This window comes from Oncorhynchus mykiss, chromosome 30 (assembly GCF_057628025.1).
Source record: "Oncorhynchus mykiss isolate SJ-2025 chromosome 30, ASM5762802v1, whole genome shotgun sequence".
NCBI lineage: Eukaryota > Metazoa > Chordata > Actinopteri > Salmoniformes > Salmonidae > Oncorhynchus > Oncorhynchus mykiss.
The window spans coordinates 21,846,158-21,864,479 of NC_143051.1; the positions used below are offsets into that span (position 1 = coordinate 21,846,158).

At 45.1% G+C, this 18,322-nt stretch overlaps 1 long non-coding RNA gene across 1 annotated transcript; it reads left to right on the forward strand.

The window, feature by feature from the left end:
* The first annotated feature begins 714 nt into the window (after positions 1-714).
* On the forward strand, positions 715-17,314 carry LOC149970234 (uncharacterized). The gene is made up of 3 exons (XR_016493550.1): positions 715-993; positions 8,263-8,316; positions 16,704-17,314. It is a non-coding gene; the product is annotated as an uncharacterized LOC149970234 (long non-coding RNA).
* The last annotated feature ends 1,008 nt before the right edge of the window (positions 17,315-18,322 follow it).

Here is an 18,322-nt window from a genome sequence, read left to right on the forward strand (position 1 = left end):
AGAGTTGTGTGTCTGCTACAGGTGAACCAATGACCGCCTTAGGTGCTTCCCAATAATATCTCCTTCTTCCTGATGTGTCAACTCATTCACTACTTCCCACAAATCTAAAAGCATTGGATTAGTGAAGGGATGGACTAGAGGGTGTTTCCGCCATATGTCTTATACTAGTAATTTCCTGTAAAGTCAGTGATGGAAAGTGAACAAGTGCATACTTCTGGAGGAGAAGAGATTATTCAGACACAATCCAAAGTCAGCATGGCTCAGTGGGAAAGATTCTGGTTTGATTTCAGCGTAACCAGGATGTTCTGTCTTCTCTCCTCCGGCACATCATTGTTGGTTGGCATGACTGGAATTCCGGAATCCACAGTAATTTCAAAATGTTCCATAAACACACAATTACATTTTCTGTAGCCAATAACATAAAATCACCACATCATGGTTGGTTGGCATGACTCATATTCCGGAATCCTCAGTCATTTGAAAATGTCCCATGAGGACACAATGTTATGTTCTGTAGCGACAGTAATACAGCAACATCTCATTTCTTTGAGTCACTGTGTTATCATTAAACTCAGTAACAAACTGGTTGTTGTTGTGATACGGGAGTTTTATTGTCTGTACTACTTCCCTCCTTGTACGTAATGTCCACTGTCTCTTACGCAATGAACATAGACAACTTCCCTTTTTGAGAAGTGTTAACAGTGAAGCAGTCACATGTCTGGGTGTGTGCAATTCACCAACATTTAGTACTCAGTGTTTGTTTTGTACACTTCACTTTTTCAGAAAGTGATAGCCTACTGTTTGTACACTATACTGTCGTCATGGCCCATGGAATATTATAGAAACCCAAAGGGAAAAGTTGCATGAGATAAATTACAATCTAGAAACCTCAAGATGCGTATCTTACCCCAGATAACAAACATTTTCTTCGAAGAGCATATCATCCATTACCTACTGTGCCATTTGCATTGCACTACAGCCAAGCTAAGATCTGTGAGTATGATGAATAAATAGTTTTTACGTTACACAGCAAGTAGAACAGTGTAAACAAGATGAAAGTGTTTTTGGTCCAGCACATGGTGCATTAGATCAGAACTACCTGTCTGCCTGTCTAGCCCACTGTGCTGTGCAGTAACCCAGTACAGCTGTGTTTGATGGATGGGACATTTCATTCATACAGAGCCTCATTAATCAGCTCTATCTAACAGTTTCACGTATAGGCCTGCTGGATCAACACGGGACTGTGTCCTAAATGGCACCCTATTCACTACATAGTGCACTACTTTTAACCAGGGCACTGGTCAAAACCTGGTCAAAAGTAGTGCACTGTGTAGGGAATAGGGTGCCATTTGGGACTCACCCTAGGATACAATCACGAACAACACCGCTGCCAAAACAGCCCTCGCTAAACTGCCTGTTGTTTTTGTTTGAGGCTGTAAGCACTCTGGCATATGAAAGGTATTCTGCTGTTATTCAGTTGTTTGTTTAGAAGCTGCATCATGCTTTAGTACTGCTAGCTAATGGACAGTGGGTTATGCGTAACTGTGCATAACAAGTGCATAACTGTTTTGATGAACCCAGTTGTTTACATGTGGGCATGCATGATTGCTTGCCAACCCGACACTTTGATGGCCCCACTTGGACCCTCTGTAAGCCAGTCAGTCTGTTTTTTCTGGCAGCTTGAATTGATTCTCCAGTGGCCCATGGATTGTATTCTGAACAGGGTATCAGGGTGAGATGGAGTGTAGAGGGGGCCAGAGCTAGCCTCTGTGGCCCCAGACGGAGTTAGCCCCTCAGAGAGAAGGGAGTTGCTCCCTCACTGTCTGTGTCCCAAATGGCACCCTATTCTCTATGTAGTGCACTACTTTTGTGTCTAGGTCCGGTCTTGGTCACAGCAGACTCATGTGCCCCTGGGGCAGCTTGATTTGATTGGTGCAGCAATTAGTGCTCTATCAGACTGCACTAATGATGACATAGATGTGAAGAGACAGGCTGAGGTGAGGTCAGTGGTAGAGTACAGAGGTACTGTACTAAACACAATCAGACAGGCAGGGTGAGGCACCGTCCTCCTGTGTAGAACATACTGATCTGGAGAGCACTGGAGGAGGTTGAATGGGGAGTCTGTTTCTTGGGCTACCTGTTGGCTTCCTCTCTATTTCTCTGTCTTTCTCACTCTCCCTCTCTCTCTCTTTCTCTCTATCTGTGTGGCTCTCACTCTCAATCTATCCGTCTCTCTCAGTCTACCCCCCTCTCTCCCCTCCTCTTTCTTTCTCAATTTCCCTCTCTTTCTCTCAAATGTTCTCTCTCTCTCGTTCCCCCTCTCTGTGTGACTCCATTAATCCTTCCTTCCATAAGTTTTTCCAGTCTGCATATTTCCCCTTCTCACCTCCTCGGTGCCCTGACAACCACTCTCGGGGAAACTGCCTCTCTCCCTCTCTCTCTACATCCGATGGCACAGTCAGGGGAATGTGGGATACCTGTGCTTCTTGGGCTCCCTGTGGGTGATCAGACTGAAACCCCACTCCAGGTGTGTGACCCACATGGCACCCTATCGCCTATGTAGTGCACTACTTTTAACCAGGGCCCAGAGGAATAAGGTGCCATTTGTGACGCACTCCTGGCCACATGAGGAAGTCATTCAACCTCCTGGGAAAGGAATGGCCAGAGATAAAAGAGGCTCACAGATTGGTCAGACCCTCACAAGTGAATGAACATTGGACATGTTTTGATCTATCTAGGGGGCCAACCAGGAAATTAAATGAGGGGTGACTAATAGGAAAATGCTATTTTCTTTTGTTCCTTCCCTGGACTGTAATAAATGGATATGTAATATCCTGTCATTGCATTTCTTTTGAGTGCTGAGGTAAGGGGTTTTGGGTAATGTTTAAAAAAATATATAACCTCCAACTCCAACACATTCCTTGTGCCTGAGTGTACCTTCCACTAATGTTATCAGATTACCTTTGATGTTTTGTCTCCCCGCACTTTAGTTTTAATGTTTTAGTCAGTTACCTAGGCAGTTAAAGGCAGTTTAGTTCTAAATACAGTACAACATGTTTCAGCTGACACTGCAGGCCTTGTGGGGCTTAAAGAATGCTGATTTGTTTTTTCCGTACACTATGATTATAAGCACGGTAGCAACAGTGCAGAGAACAACATCGGTCAGTCTCTTCTTTTGGTTATTCTGAGTTTACCATGCTCAATCAGACTTTGTTTCTCTGGTTTGAGTCTTTGAGACTTGTGTATTTGTTATGTTGCTCAAACTGACCTCAATATTGGCATCTGACCGTAAGGCGGTTCAGAAGGACGTGCACATGGCCCAGTACATTACTGGGGTCAAGATCCCTGCCATCCAGGATCTATATATCAGGCGGTGTCAGGAAGACCTTAAAAATTGTCAAAGACTCCAGCCACCCAAGTCTAGACTTCTTATGATTTTGAATGACGTGGGAAGGGACACCTATTGCTGAGTTAGATATCAACTCCTATTAAGACTACTGTCTTTGTCGATGAGTTAGGCCTAATACTCCTTTTAACCTGTTAGCCAATCGCCTGGTAGGTTACTGGTTGGTTGGAGGCCGGTCACGAATCAGGATACATATGACCTTTGACCTGCTGTTGAACGCCAAAGTACAGGCTGGATTCAGGCTAAGTGGGGATCTGGTTGCTAAGTGCCCTGGCTCAACCAATCAGCTTCAGCTGAGGCCAGTTGAGCAAGCGGGCGGGAGTGCGGTAACCATGGGAACCTCCTGTGGTGAATTTCCATTCAGTGGCTCAGTGGCAAGGCAAGGTCTCGGCCATCATCAACTCCCACGCTTATTCAGAGTTACAGAAGTATCTGTCTAGATTACTTGTCCTTTTGCAATATCAGACAGAGGGTGCCGGTCAGGCAGGTTGATGTTTACTGTCATGAATTTTGCCATGGAGGCAGAATTGATCGATTTTTGCTAAATGGGCCAGCTGCAAGGTAAAAATTGGGTGTATATTGTAAACATTTATGGAAACAGAAATTACTTTGTGACTGTGGCAGCTAGTGACCACTGCAGTGCTGCCTCCATAACAAGATTCATGGCAAAAAAATGCTAACCTTCAAAGATTAGTTAGACAACTTAAAGATGGAACATGTTCCGGGACTCTTCCGATGGCATTGAGGAGTACACCACATCAGTCACTGGCTTTATCAATAAGTGCATCGAGGACGTTGTCCCCACAGTGACTGTACGTACATACCCCCTGTACGTACATACTCCAACCAGAAGCCATGGATTACAGGCAACATTCACACTGAGCTAAAGGGTAGAGCTGCCGCTTTCAATGAGCGGGACTTTAACCTGGAAGCTTACAAGAAATCCTGCTATGCCCTCCGACGAACAATCAAACAGGCAAAGCGTCAATACAGGGCTAAGATTGAATCATGCTACACCGGTTCCGATGCTCATTTTATGTGGCAGGGCTTGCAAACTATTACATACTACAAAGGGAAGCACAGCCGCGAGCTGCCTAGTGACACGAGCCTACCAGACGAGCTAAATCACTTCTATGCTCACTTCGAGGGAAGCAACACTGAGGCATGCATGAGAGCACCAGCTGTTCCGGACGACTGTGTGATTACGCTCTTCGTAGTCGACGTGAGTAAGACCTTTAAACAGGTCAACATACACAAGTCTGCGGGGCCAGATGGAATACCAGGACGTGTGCTCCGGGCATGTGCTGACCAACTGGCAGGTGTCTTCACTGACATTATCAACATGTCCCTGATAGAGTCTGTAATACCAACATGTTTCAAGCAGACCACCATAGTCCCTGTGCCCAAGAATACAAAGGCAACCTGCCTAAATGACTACAGGCCCGTAGCACTAATTTTGCACGCCCAATTTTTCAGTTTTTGATTTGTTAAAAAAGTTTAAAATATCCAATAAATGTCATTCCACTTCATGATTGTGTCCCACTTGCTGTTGATTCTTCACAAAAAAATACAGTTTTATATCTTTATGTTTGAAGCCTGAAATGTGGCAAAAGGTCGCAAAGTTCAAGGGGGCTGAATACTTTCGCAAGGCACTGTATATATGGGGGATCTGAAATGATGCAGACACCTCCCCCTCTTCCCTGGCACTACCACCAGGTTTCACAAAGAAGAATGGCTAAAACTGGCCCCAGTTTGTGTAACAATAACCTCTTTGGGGTGAGATTTCCCCTAGGCATAGATTTAGGATCAGCTTCAACTCCCCCAATATTAACCATTAGTAGGGGAAATGTAAAACTGACCCCAAGATAAGCATCTAGGGGCAACTACACCCTACTCCCTGTTTGTGCCATTGACATGACAATGATCAAATGATCAAGGACCATGCTGAAGTCAAAGTCAATGAGAGGGCTCCAAACCATGCCTCAATGGCCTGACTGGCCTCAATGGAAAAACTTCAGAGAAGATTTAATGGAGAAAAAAAACAATAGTCTCATTGTGAACTCTCAATCAACGCTGTAAAGCTGTCAGAAAAGGATGGATGACAAACGCACACAACACCAGGTGTCTAAAGTTCTCTCCATTGGGAGGGAAACTAGCTATTATTAGCCAGGCACACTTCAGTCAGGGCCAAGGTAACAGCATATCTGCAAACGGTAATGTCCAGGTCACCCTCTCTCTCACACTGTACTGTTCCGAGCCTGACGGGAACAGGCGTATCATAAATATATCAAATAAAATAAAATGTATTTATATAGCCCTACGTACATCAGCTGATATCTCAAAGTGCTGTACAGAAACCCAGCCTAAAACCCCAAACAGCAAGCAATGCAGGTGTAGAAGCACGGTGGCTAGGAGAAACTCCCTAGAAAGGCCAAAACCTAGGAAGAAACCTAGAGAGGACCCAGGCTATGTGGGGTGGCCAGTCCTCTTCTGGCTGTGCCGGGTGGAGATTATAACAGAACATGGCCAAGATGTTCAAATGTTCATAAATGACCAGCATGGTCAAATAATAATAATCACAGGCAGAACAGTTGAAACTGGAGCAGCAGCACGGCCAGGTGGACTGGGGACAGCAAGGAGTCATCATGCCAGGTAGTCCTGAGGCATGGTCCTAGGGCTCAGGTCCTCCAAGAGAGAAAGAGAGAATTAGAGAGAGCATACTTAAATTCACACAGAACACCGGATAGGACAGGAGAAGGACTCCAGATATAACAAACTGACCCTAGCCCCCCGACACATAAACTACTGCAGCATAAATACTGGAGGCTGAGACAGGAGGGGTCAGGAGAGACTATGGCCCCATCCGATGATACCCCCGGACAGGGCCAAACAGGAAGGATATAACCCCACCCACTTTGCCAAAGCACAGCCCCCACACCACTAGAGGGATATCTTCAACCACCAACTTACCATCCTGAGACAAGGCCGAGTATAGCCCACAAAGATCTCCGCCACGGCACAACCCAAGGGGGGGCGCCAACCCAGACAGGAAGATCACATCAGTGACTCAACCCACTCAAGTGACGCACCCCTCCTAGGGACGGCATGAAAGAGCACCAGTAAGCCAGTGACTCAGCCCCTGTAATAGGGTTAGAGGCAGAGAATCCCAGTGGAAAGAAGGGAACCGGCCAGGCAGAGACAGCAAGGGCGGTTCGTTGCTCCAGAGCCTTTCCGTTCCCCTTCACACTCCTGGGCCAGACTACACTCAATCATATGACCCACTGAAGAGATGAGTCTTCAGTAAAGACTTAAAGGTTGAGACCGAGTTTGCATCTCTCACATGGGTAGGCAGACCATTCCATAAAAATTGAGCTCTATAGGAGAAAGCCCTGCCTCCAGCTGTTTGCTTAGAAATTCTAGGGACAATTAGGAGGCCTGCGTCTTGTGATCGTAGCGTACGTGTAGGTATGTACGGCAGGACCAAATCAGAGAGATAGGTAGGAGCAAGCCCATGTAATGCTTTGTAGGTTAGCAGTAAAACCTTGAAATCAGCCCTTGCCTTGACAGGAAGCCAATGTAGGGAGGCTAGCACTGGAGTAATATGATAACATTTTTTGGTTCTAGTCAGGATTCTAGCAGCCGTATTTAGCACTAACTGAAGTTAATTTAGTGCTTTATCCAGGTAGCCGGAAAGTCGAGCATTGCAGTAGTCTAACCGAGAAGTAACAAAAGCATGGATACAGTTTTCTGCATCATTTTTGGACAGAAAGTTTCTGATTTTTGCAAAGTTATGTAGATGGAAAAAAGCTGTCCTTGAAACAGTCTTGATATGTTCGTCAAAAGAGGGATCAGGGTCCAGAGTAACACCAAGGTCCTTCACAGTTTTATTTGAGACGACTGTACAACCATTAAGATTAATTGTCAGATTCAAAAGAAGATCTCTTTGTTTCTTGGGACCTAGAACAAGCATCTCTGTTTTGTCCGTGTTTAAAAGTAGAAAGTTTGCAGCCATCCACTTCCTTATGTCTGAAACATAGGCTTCTAGCGAGGGCAATTTTGGGGCTTCACCATGTTTCATTGAAATGTACAGCTGTGTGTCATCCGCATAGCAGTGAAAGTTAACATTATGTTTTCGAATGACATCCCCAAGAGGTAAAATATATAGTGAAAACAATAGTGGTCCTAAAACAGAACATTAAGGAACACCGAAATATACAGTTGATTTGTCAGAGGACAAACCATTCACAGAGACAAACTGATATCTTTCCGACAGATAAGATCTAAACCAGGCCAGAACTTGTCCGTGTAGACCAATTTGGGTTTCCAATCTCTCCAAAAGAATGTGGTGGTCGATGGTATCAAAAGCAGCACTAAGGTCTAGGAGCACAAGGACAGATGCAGAGCCTCGGTCTGATGCCATTAAAAGGTCATTTACCACCTTCACAAGTGCAGTCTCAGTGCTATGATGGGGTCTAAAACCAGACTGAAGCATTTCATATACATTGTTGTCTTCAGGAAGGCAGTGAGTTGCTGCGCAACAGCCTTTTCTAAGATTTTTGAGAGGAATGGAAGATTCGATATAGGCCGATAGTTTTTTATATTTTCTGGGTCAGGTTTGGCTTTTTCAAGAGAGGCTTTATTACTGACACTTTTAGTGAGTTTGGTACACATCCAGTGGATAGAGAGCCATTTATTATGTTCAACATAGGATGGCCAAGCACAGGAAGCAGCTCTTTCAGTAGTTTAGTTGGAATAGGGTCCAGTATGCAACTTGAAGGTTTAGAGGCCATGATTATTTTCATCATTGTGTCAAGAGATATAGTACTAAAACACTTGAGTGTCTCTCTTGATCCTAGGTCCTGGCAGAGTTGTGCAGACTCAGGACAACTGAGCTTTGAAGGAATACGCAGGTGAGGCCTCATTTAACACAGTAAATTCATCAGGCTTAAGCCATGTTTCAGTCAGGCCAATCACATCAAGATTATGATCAGTGATTAGTTCATTGACTATAATTGCTTTTGAAGTAAGGGATCTAACATTAAGCAGCCCTATTTTGAGATGTGAGGTATCATGATCTCTTTCAATAATGACAGGAATGGAGGAGGTCTTTATCCTAGTGAGATTGCTAAGGCGAACACCGCCATGTTTAGTTTTGTCCAACCTAGGTCGAGGCACAGACACGGTCTCAATGGGGATAGCTGAGCTGACTACACTGACTGTGCTAGTGGCATTCTCCACTATGCTGGCAGGCTGGCTAACAGCCTGCTCCCTGGCCTGCACCCTATTCCATTGTGGAGCTAGAGGAGTTAGAGCCCTGTCTTTGTTGGTAGATAAGATGAGAGCACCCCTCCAGCTAGGATGGAGTCCGTCACTCCTCAGCAGATCAGGCTTGGTCCTGTTTGTGGGTGAGTCCCAGAAAGAGGGCCAATTATCTACCAATTCTATATTTTGGGAGGAGCAGAAAACAGTTTTAAACCAGCGATTGAGTTGTGAGACTCTGCTGTAGAGCTCATCACTCCCCCTAACTGGGAGGGGGCCAGAGACAATTACTCGATGCCGACACATCTTTCTAGCTGATTTACACGCTGAAGTTATGTTGCGCTTGGTGATCTCTGACTGTTTCATCCTAACATCGTTGGTGCCGACGTGGATAACAATATCTCTATACTTTCTCTATTTTTCTTTTTTAGCTTTAGCCAGCACCATCTTCAAATTAGCCTTAACGTCGGTAGCCCTGCCCCCTGGTAAACAGTGTATGATCGCTGGATGATTCGTTTTAAGTCTAATACTGCGGGTAATGGAGTCGCCAATGACTAGAGTTTTCAATTTGTCAGAGCTAATGGTGGGAAGCTTCGGCGTCTCAGACCCCGTAACTGGAGGAGTAGAGACCAGAGAAGGCTCGGCCTCTGACTCCAACTCGTTGCTTAATGGGGAAACCCGGTTGAAAGTTTCTGTCGGCTGAATGAGCGACACCGGTTGAGCATTCCTACGGCATTTCCCTCCAGAAACCGTGAGAAAGTTGTCCGGCTGCGGGGACCGTGCAAGAAGATTTATACTAACGTTACTATCTGTACTTACTGGTGGCACAGACGCTGTTTCATCCTTTCCTACACTGTAATTACCCTTGCCTAACGTTTGCGTCTGAAGCTGGGCTTGCAGCACAGCTATCCTCGCTTTAAGGCGATCGTTCTCCTGTATATTATGAGTACAGCGACTGCTATTAGAAGGCATCATGTTAATGTTACTAAAAACCGTAAAGTTGTCAGGTAGCAAAGTAAGGTTGGCAACAAAATGCACAGCAACACGTAAACAAGTCTGCAAGATGGATGCACCTGACCTCAATTCGTGTATATACATATATACAAATATACAAGTCCTGACTTCCCAAAGATTCTCTTCCATTATCAACACACACATTGGACCCAAGGTAATCTAAAAAACAGAGGCCATCAATCAGGTCCATCTGTCAATCATTGAGGAGGAAAATGTCAGCACCCATTTTCAATTAAAACAATTTCCAAGGATCATAGACCAAGGCAGGTGTCTTTGCATGGCATATTCCATATGGCCTAAAGAGACCTCTTGTTGTTGGGTCGTTGCACCTTGTAGAAGTGTAACTTAGTAAAAAATTATTTTACCTCATTTTTACATTCTGGCATAAAGAGCATGTTCAACTTCATTAAAAACGTGTTTTCCCATCTCAAGAGGTTAAATAAATAACAAATACTATAATAAGTGCCAAATAAAGTGACAGGGTTGACCGTAACAGGGTTAACCATAACAGGGTTGACTGTAACAGTGTTGACGATATTATGATGTATTTCCTATTCAACAAAACTGTATGATCAAGGCTTAAAATTACTTAGATTTTCATTAAATATAGTATAATCAATTCATAAAATGACTAACTATAAGATTTAACCTTATAACTGTTAAATACATGCCTGTATATTTACTGTTAGAGAAAATGTGCATGTTTTCTAAAGGTCTCTCTTGATCATAAAGTCTGCCCCCATCACTTTGAATGTCTCACAGAGCTCTAGCTAGGCTTCCTGAACTTGTTAGGAATTCGCCTTTCATCATATATTAATATTTTTCTTTCCATCTATGACAAACAGAAAGTGTTTTTTTTTTTGTATCTATGAATTAGTTTAGATTACTGGCTATAAATCGATCTCTGAATGTGCTAAAGAGTCAAAACCACTCTCCCGCTGCGTTACGATGTAAGGCATATGCTTTGTTAGTGACTGTGACGTATGGTTCAGTCAGGAGTGGATGGACAGTCGAAAAAAAAAAAGAAATGGTAGGACATCCCATCTTCAAGTGGAGTCAGATTTCACATCCTGCTTCACACAGGCAAAATGGAATCAGAGCTTTCGCTCAATGCAAGCCATTGCGATCTACGGTGTCTCACCCTAACCCTAACCGGTACCAGAACCACGCAGGTCTCCTAAACAAGGGACTTAACATCGAAGAGATTTTAAATCAGCCACTACTCTCCTTGTGACAGGGGCATTTGAATGCAAGCTTTTTTAATTTTTATTATTTCTAACATTTCTAGTCTGACTATCTATGGGTGACAGGGTTGATGTGTTATGTTGACCTGCTCAGTATTCCACCACAAATCACCAGAAAATGTTGACCTTAAAATGAGGGCCAGGCGTAAATGAATCACTAATCACAGGAAATAAAAACAATCTACAGAAATGACTTTGTTTTAAGCAACCAAATGATTAGGGCTTTACAATGATGGTGGGTTCAAATGTTCCTAGAAGTCACATAGGGTACACAGAGGGACGTCAAAATGCGGAATTTTAGCACTAAGTCTTTATTCATATTAAAAATCGGATTTATTGAATTCTCTATCTGATCTGTATTAAAGGGAACTTCATTTAATATAACAGGCTTTTAAAATGCAGTATTGGTGCACAATTTCTACTTCAAATGTCAAAAGGGACGCAAAAGGCACTCAATTGTGGAATGACCCTGTTATTCACTCTTTTTAATTCCCTGAGCCTTTCTGCTCTGCCGTACTGTAACCATTTTAAGCTCTTCTGTACTCTGGATTCAGAACAGAGTTTATAATCCATAAAAACACAACAGTTGGCCTGTTGTTTGTGTTGTGTTCTGCGAAAGATAACTGTCATTGTTACATCCCAAATGGCACCCATTTCCCTACATATTGCAATACTTTTGACCATAGCTATGGGCCTTGGTCAAACGTAGTGCACTAAATAGGGAATAGTGTGCCATTTGGGATGCCACCATACTGTCATAACTGTTCCTGCAGCTCCAACCTCCTGCTTCCAGCTGTTGTTGCAGCATGGGAGGGGGCGGTGTCCCTCTCCCCTCTCTGCCTGCCTCCTTCCTGTCTGGAGCACTGGGCTATGCCCTCATATGACACACTCTCACACAGGAAATAAACCTTCCACCTCACGCCTCAAATCCTCCATGATCTCTCCATTTATCAATCCATCCAATCACTCCATCCATCCACTTCATTCATCCATTCATTCATTAACTGAGCTTAATCTATGTCCACTATCTTCCTCTCTCCTTCTCTCCCCAAGTCGACCTCCATCCTGTCCAATTCCCTTCCCGTATCCGCCCTCCATTTGCAATCTTATCCTGTCTGTGTAGGAGATTGAGAGTTTTTCTTTTTTAATGATGTAATGGTGTATAAATGCTGGGTAATCTCGTTTTTCTCAGAGGGCCTAATCCCAACCAACCAAAGTCCACTCAGTCCCAGGTGTTGAGAGAGAAGTACTGCCCTGTCCCTTAGGAGGAAAAGAAAGGCCCCTATCTGCGACCCCTTGTGATTAGCAGGAGTGTTTCCCATATGGCACCCTATTCCCTATATAGCGAACTACTTTTGACCGGAGCCCTGGTTAAAAGTACTGCACTACTAGGGGAATAGGGTGTCATTTGGGACAAATACTTGCATACTAACCAACAATGATGGGTTGCAGACCACACATGGTTCAGGTCAACACTGAGCTCCATAGGGCCAGTGGTAAATATCATGATGTTAGGCTACACAGGAATTTACTAGTAGTGGTACACCCTGTAACACATATCCACTGTGTTTTTGCATTAAATCATGGGTTGTTTCCCTTTGTGGGCCTGTTCATAACAATGGTGATGTTACTGTTTTATTACACCCACATACTGAAATCCATGAGCAGACAAATTACATAGGCCTAAGATTAGGGCCTAATGAATTTATTTCAATTGACTGATTTCCTTTGAAATTATTGCGTGTTGCGCCATGGGTGGACCTGGGAGGGCATGGGCCCACCCACTTGGGAGCCAGGCCCAGCCAATCAGCCCCCTCCGAGTGGACTTTTATTGCCCCCAGCACAAGATGCACCTGTGTATTCAAGAATCTGTTTAATCGCACCTAATATGTCACACCTGTCAGGTGGATACTGTATATTATCTTGGCAAAGGAGAAATGCTCATTAACAGGGATGTAAACAAATTGGTGCACAAAATTTGAGAGAAATAAGCTTTTGTGATTTCAGCTCATGAAACATGGGACCAACACTTTACAAGTTGTGTTTATATTTTTGTTCAGTATATATGTGTACATGGTCAAGTGATAAAATAAGGGAATGGGATAGAAAGTACATGGCATCCAATAACCATTTGCTTCCATGAGTGATGCAGTGAATTGTAATTTAGGAGGACTGTACGTACTGTATGTTCCTAACGGAATCGAAACAAAGGTTAAGGAAGTGGCTCTGTGTCTACAAGGGCCATGTCTTGGTACATAACATACTCAGTCTCTCTCATGGGATATGAGCATAATTCCACTCATGTGGTTCAAAACAGTTAAACTGTAAGAACATAAAGGAATGTGGAATGTGCTCGTTGAGTCAGTCACATGATAAGGGGTGTGTCTGCTTGTGCTTGTGGGGAAGTGGGGGTTGTGTGTATCTGTACCCTTTTGAGCGCATGCATGTTGTGGGTGTGTTTGGGGGAGTGTGTGTGTGCCAGAGAGAGGGAGGATGAAGGAGAAATTAAGGAATGCTGCTGTGTGGAAAAAGGACATAACTTTACATGACAGAGCTCCTCACATGACAGGTCTGCATTCCTGAGTCTGAGCCCCAAATGGCACCTCATTCCCTACATATTGAACTACTTTTGACCAGGGCCCCATATGGCTCTGGTCAAAAGTAGTACACTATGTATGGGATAGGGTGCCATTTGGGCTGCGGTCAGAGATTAGGCAGCAGTGTGCCTGGTGTGCACTACTGATCTGATCAACCTCTCCTTCCCATGGTTCAGCTCACTGGATACCAGTGCTTTTATGATCACCACCTTGTAATGAGATTCCATAACACCATGTGAAGCTTAAAGCTAGTTCCTTAATTATTTTAATAGTTACACTTACTGTACTACCACATGCACCATCATCATATTGGTACATTTAGAATCTGTTTGAGCTAGGATTGGCTATAATAATGTGATATTATATATCTATTTTCAGACTTGCAGACAGATAATGTCAACAATGTGAAAATGAGATGTCTCATCTCAAAGGTTTTACCTTCTCCCAAACGTTCTAACAAACCACAACTTAACCCACTCATTTTTTAACTTAACCTTTATTTAACTAAGTCAGTTAAAGAACAAATTCTTATTTACAATGATGGCCTACCCAGACCAAACCCTCCCCTAACCTAGACAACGCTGGGCCAATTGTGTGCCGCCCTATGGGACTCCCAATCACGGCCGGCAGTGATACAGCCCAGGATCGAACCCGGGTCTGTAGTGCCACCTCTAGCACTGTAATACAGTGCCCCACTGAGACACTGCTGAAGGGGTCCAGTGCGTTTGCGGTGGTCGGCGGAGGCGGACAGAGCTTTTGGTCGTCTGAAGGCGTTGTTTACCGATGCTCCCGTATTGGCGCATCTGGACCCCTCTTTGGCATTCATAGTGGAGGTGGACGCATCCAAAGCTGGTGTTGAGCCGTGCTATCACAGCGTTCGGGCACTCCCCCGAAGCTTCGCCCCTGCACTTTCATTTCGAGGAAATGTAGTCCGGTTGAGCTAAACTATGATGTGTCAGACCAGGAGTTTCTGGCTGTGGTAAAAGCTCTGAAGGTGTGGAGAAATTGGCTTGAGGGGGCAAAACACTCTTTTCTCATCTGGACTGACCACCGTAATCTGGCGTACATCCGGGCGGCAAGGAGATTGAATCCTGGTCAGGCAAGGTGGGCGATGTTTTTCACCAGATTTCGTTTCACCATCTCTTACAGACCAGGTTCCCGTAACGCTAAGGCCAACACACTGTCCCGTCTCTATGATACCGAGGAGCGGTCCATCAATCCCACCCCCATACTTCCGGCCTCTTGTCTGGTGGCACCGGTAGTATGGGAGGTGGACACGGACATCGAGCGGGCGTCTCGGTTAGAACCTCATCCATCCCTGTGTCCATCCCTGGTCGGAGGTACGTCCCACTTGGTGTTCTTGATAGATTGATCAGGTGGGCCCACACGCTTCCCTCCTCTGCTCATCCGGGGATTGAGAGGACAGTGGGGCTCTTAGGGGGAAGTACTGGTGGCCCACCTTGTCTAAGGATGTGAGGGTTTATGTTTCCTCCTGTTCGGTGTGCGCCCAGTGTAGGACTCCTAGACACCTGCCTAGAGTGAAGTTACAGCCCCTCCCCGTTCCACAGCGGCCCACAGCGGTCCACCTGTCTGTGGACTTTCTTACCGATCTTCCTCCGTCACAGGGGAACACTACGATCCTGGTTGTTGTGGATCGGTTCTCTAAGTCATTTCTTAAAGATATCCATAAAAAGTGTTGGTTAAAGTTTGCCACAAGCCACCTGGGAGACACACCAAACATGTGGAAGAAGGTGCTCTGGTCAGATGAAACCAAAATTGAACTTTTTGGCAACAATGCAAAACGTTATGTTTGGCGTAAAAGCAACACAGCTGAACACACCATCCCCACTGTCAAACATGGTGGTGGCAGCATCATGGTTTGGGCTTGCTTTTCTTCAGCAGGGACAGGGAAGATGGTTAAAATTGATGGGATGATGGATGGAGCCAAATACAGGACCATTCTGGAAGAAAACCTGATGGAGTCTGCAAAAGACCTGAGACTGGGACGGAGATTTGTCTTCCAACAAGACAATGATCCAAAACATAAAGCAAAATCTACAATGGAATGGTTCAAAAATAAACATATCCAGGTGTTAGAATGGCCAAGTCAAAGTCCAGACCTGAATCCAATCGAGAATCTGTGGAAAGAACTGAAAACTGCTGTTCACAAATGCTCTCCATCCAACCTCACTGAGCTCGAGCTGTTTTGCAAGGAGGAATGGGAATAAATGTCAGTCTCTCGATGTGCAAAACTGATAGAGACATACCCCAAGCGACTTACAGCTGTAATCGCAGCAAAAGGTGGCGCTACAAAGTATTAACTTAAGGGGGCTGAATAATTTTGCACGCCAAATTTTTCAGTTTTTGATTTGTTAAAAAAGTTTGAAATATCCAATAAATGTCGTTCCACTTCATGATTGTGTCCCACTTGTTGTTGATTCTTCACAAAAAAATACAGTTTTATATCTTTATGTTTGAAGCCTGAAATGTGGCAAAAGGTCGCAAAGTTCAAGGGGGCCGAATACTTTCGCAAGGCACTGTACGTCTTCTGGCACTACAGGGTGCCTGAGGATATAGTTTCTGATCGGGGTCCCCAGTTCACTTCCCGGGTTTGGAAGGCATTCATGGAGCATCTGGGGGTCTCGATCAGCCTGACCTCTGGTTTTCACCCCGAGAGTAATGGGCAGGTGGAGAGAGTGAACCAGGATGTGGGCAGGTTTCAGCGGTCGTATTGCCAGGACCGGCCTGGAGAGTGGGCAAGGTTCATCCCATGGGCCAAGATGGCCCAGAATTCACTTCGCCACTCCTCTACGGACCTGTCGCCATTTCAGTGCGTGTTGGGCAATCAGCCGGTCCTGGTACCATGGCATCAGAGTCAGACCGAGGCTCCTGCGGTGGAGGATTGGGTACAGCGCTCAAAGGAGACCTGGAGAGCCATCCAGGAATCCCTAAAACAGGCCGGTGGGCGATAGAAAGTGAGCGCTGACCGGCACCGTAGTGAGGCCCCCGTGTTCGCACCGGGACACAGGGTGTGGCTCTCGACCCAAAACCTGCCCTGCCGGAAGCTGGGCCCGCGGTTGGTGGGGCCATTTAAAGTCCTGAGGAGAATAAACGAGGTGTGTTATAGGTTCCAGCTCCCCCTTACTATCGTATTTACCCCTTGTTTCATGTGTCTCTCCTCAGGCCGGTGGTAGCTGGTCCACTGCAAGACGTTGAGGTGCGGGAGGTCCCTCTGCCCCCCCTGGACATCGAGGGGGGTCCGGCGTACACTGTACCTGCAGTACCTCATCGATTGGGAGGGGTACGGTCCGGAGGAGAGGTGCTGGGTGCTGGTGGGGGACATCTTGGACCCATCTCTGCTGGGTGAGTTCCACCGCCTCCATCCTGATCGCCCTGCGCCTCGCCCTCCGGGTCGTCCTCGAGGCCGGCGTCGGGGGGGGGTACTGTCATGACTTCCACCAAAGGTGGCTCCTCTCCCTGTTCGGGCGGCGCTCGGCGGTCGTCGCCGGTCTAGTAGCTGCCACCGATCCTTTTTCCTTTTCTTTTGGTTTTGTCTGTTTTGTGTTTCACCTGTGTTCTCTTTGGTTTATTAGGGGGGTATTTAAATCTCGCCATTTCCTCTGGGTTTTGTGCGGGATTGTTTCGTTTGCTGTCAGTTAGTTTTGGGTTGCGTTTTCTTGGGTTCTGTTTAACAGGTGGGTTTTCCCTGGACTGTGTCTGAGTGGTTTTTGAGGCTACTGTTGTAGTCCGGATTCCTGTTATTTGGACTTGTTAAATAAACGCCCTTTTCGGAACTTACTTTCTTCTGCGCCTGACTCCACACCCACATCTCCTCAGGGGGAATCTGACAGATGTAGAATAAATAGTTTTTACCATGAACAGGACAGGCTCTTCAGATAACAATAAGGCAGTCCTCTAGGCCCTGAAGCTGCCTTCAAAATGACTAAAATGACAGAGCAAAAGGAGGTGACAACCCAGCTAACAACAAACGTTTCCACTCCGTTAGATAATTTCCCCTTAAGAGTTTCATTAGGTCATCACCTAATGCTTTCATGAGAATATTCCAGTGGATTGTTTCCAAGAGGCAATTCCCTTTAATGTCAAACAGAATTTACCAAGAATGTGTTCTCAAAATATCTTACAGTGGCAAGAAAAAGTATGTGAATCCTTTGGAATTACCTGGATCTAAGTCACAACAATAAACAAACATAGTGTGCTGAAACTAAAAACACACAAATTATTGTATTTTTATTTTCTATATTGAATACATCATTTAAACATTCACAGTGTAGGTTGAAAAAAGTATGTGAACCCCTATGGTAATGACTTCTCCAAAAGCTAATTGGAGTCAGAGTCCAATCAATGAGACAAGGTTAGAGATATTGGTTAGAGCTGACTTGTTGTCTATAAATGTAGAAAGTTTAGCACTGTTGCTACTCTCCCGAGGAGTCGCCGTCCTGCAAAGATGACTGCAAGAGCACAGCACAGAATGCTCATTGAGGTTTCAGCTAAAGACTTACAGAAATCTCTGGAACCTGCTAACATCTCTGTTGATGAGTCTACAATACGTGAAACACTAAACAAGAATGGTGTTCATGGGAGGACACCACAGAAGAAGCCAATGCTGTCCAAAAAAGCATTGCTGCATGTCTGAAGTTTGCGAAAAGTGCACCTGGATGTTCCACTGCGCTACTGGCACAATATTCTGTGGACAGATGAAACTACAGTTGAGTTGTTTGCAAGGAACACACAACACCATGTGTGGAGAAAAAAGGCACAGCACACCAACATCAAAACCTCAT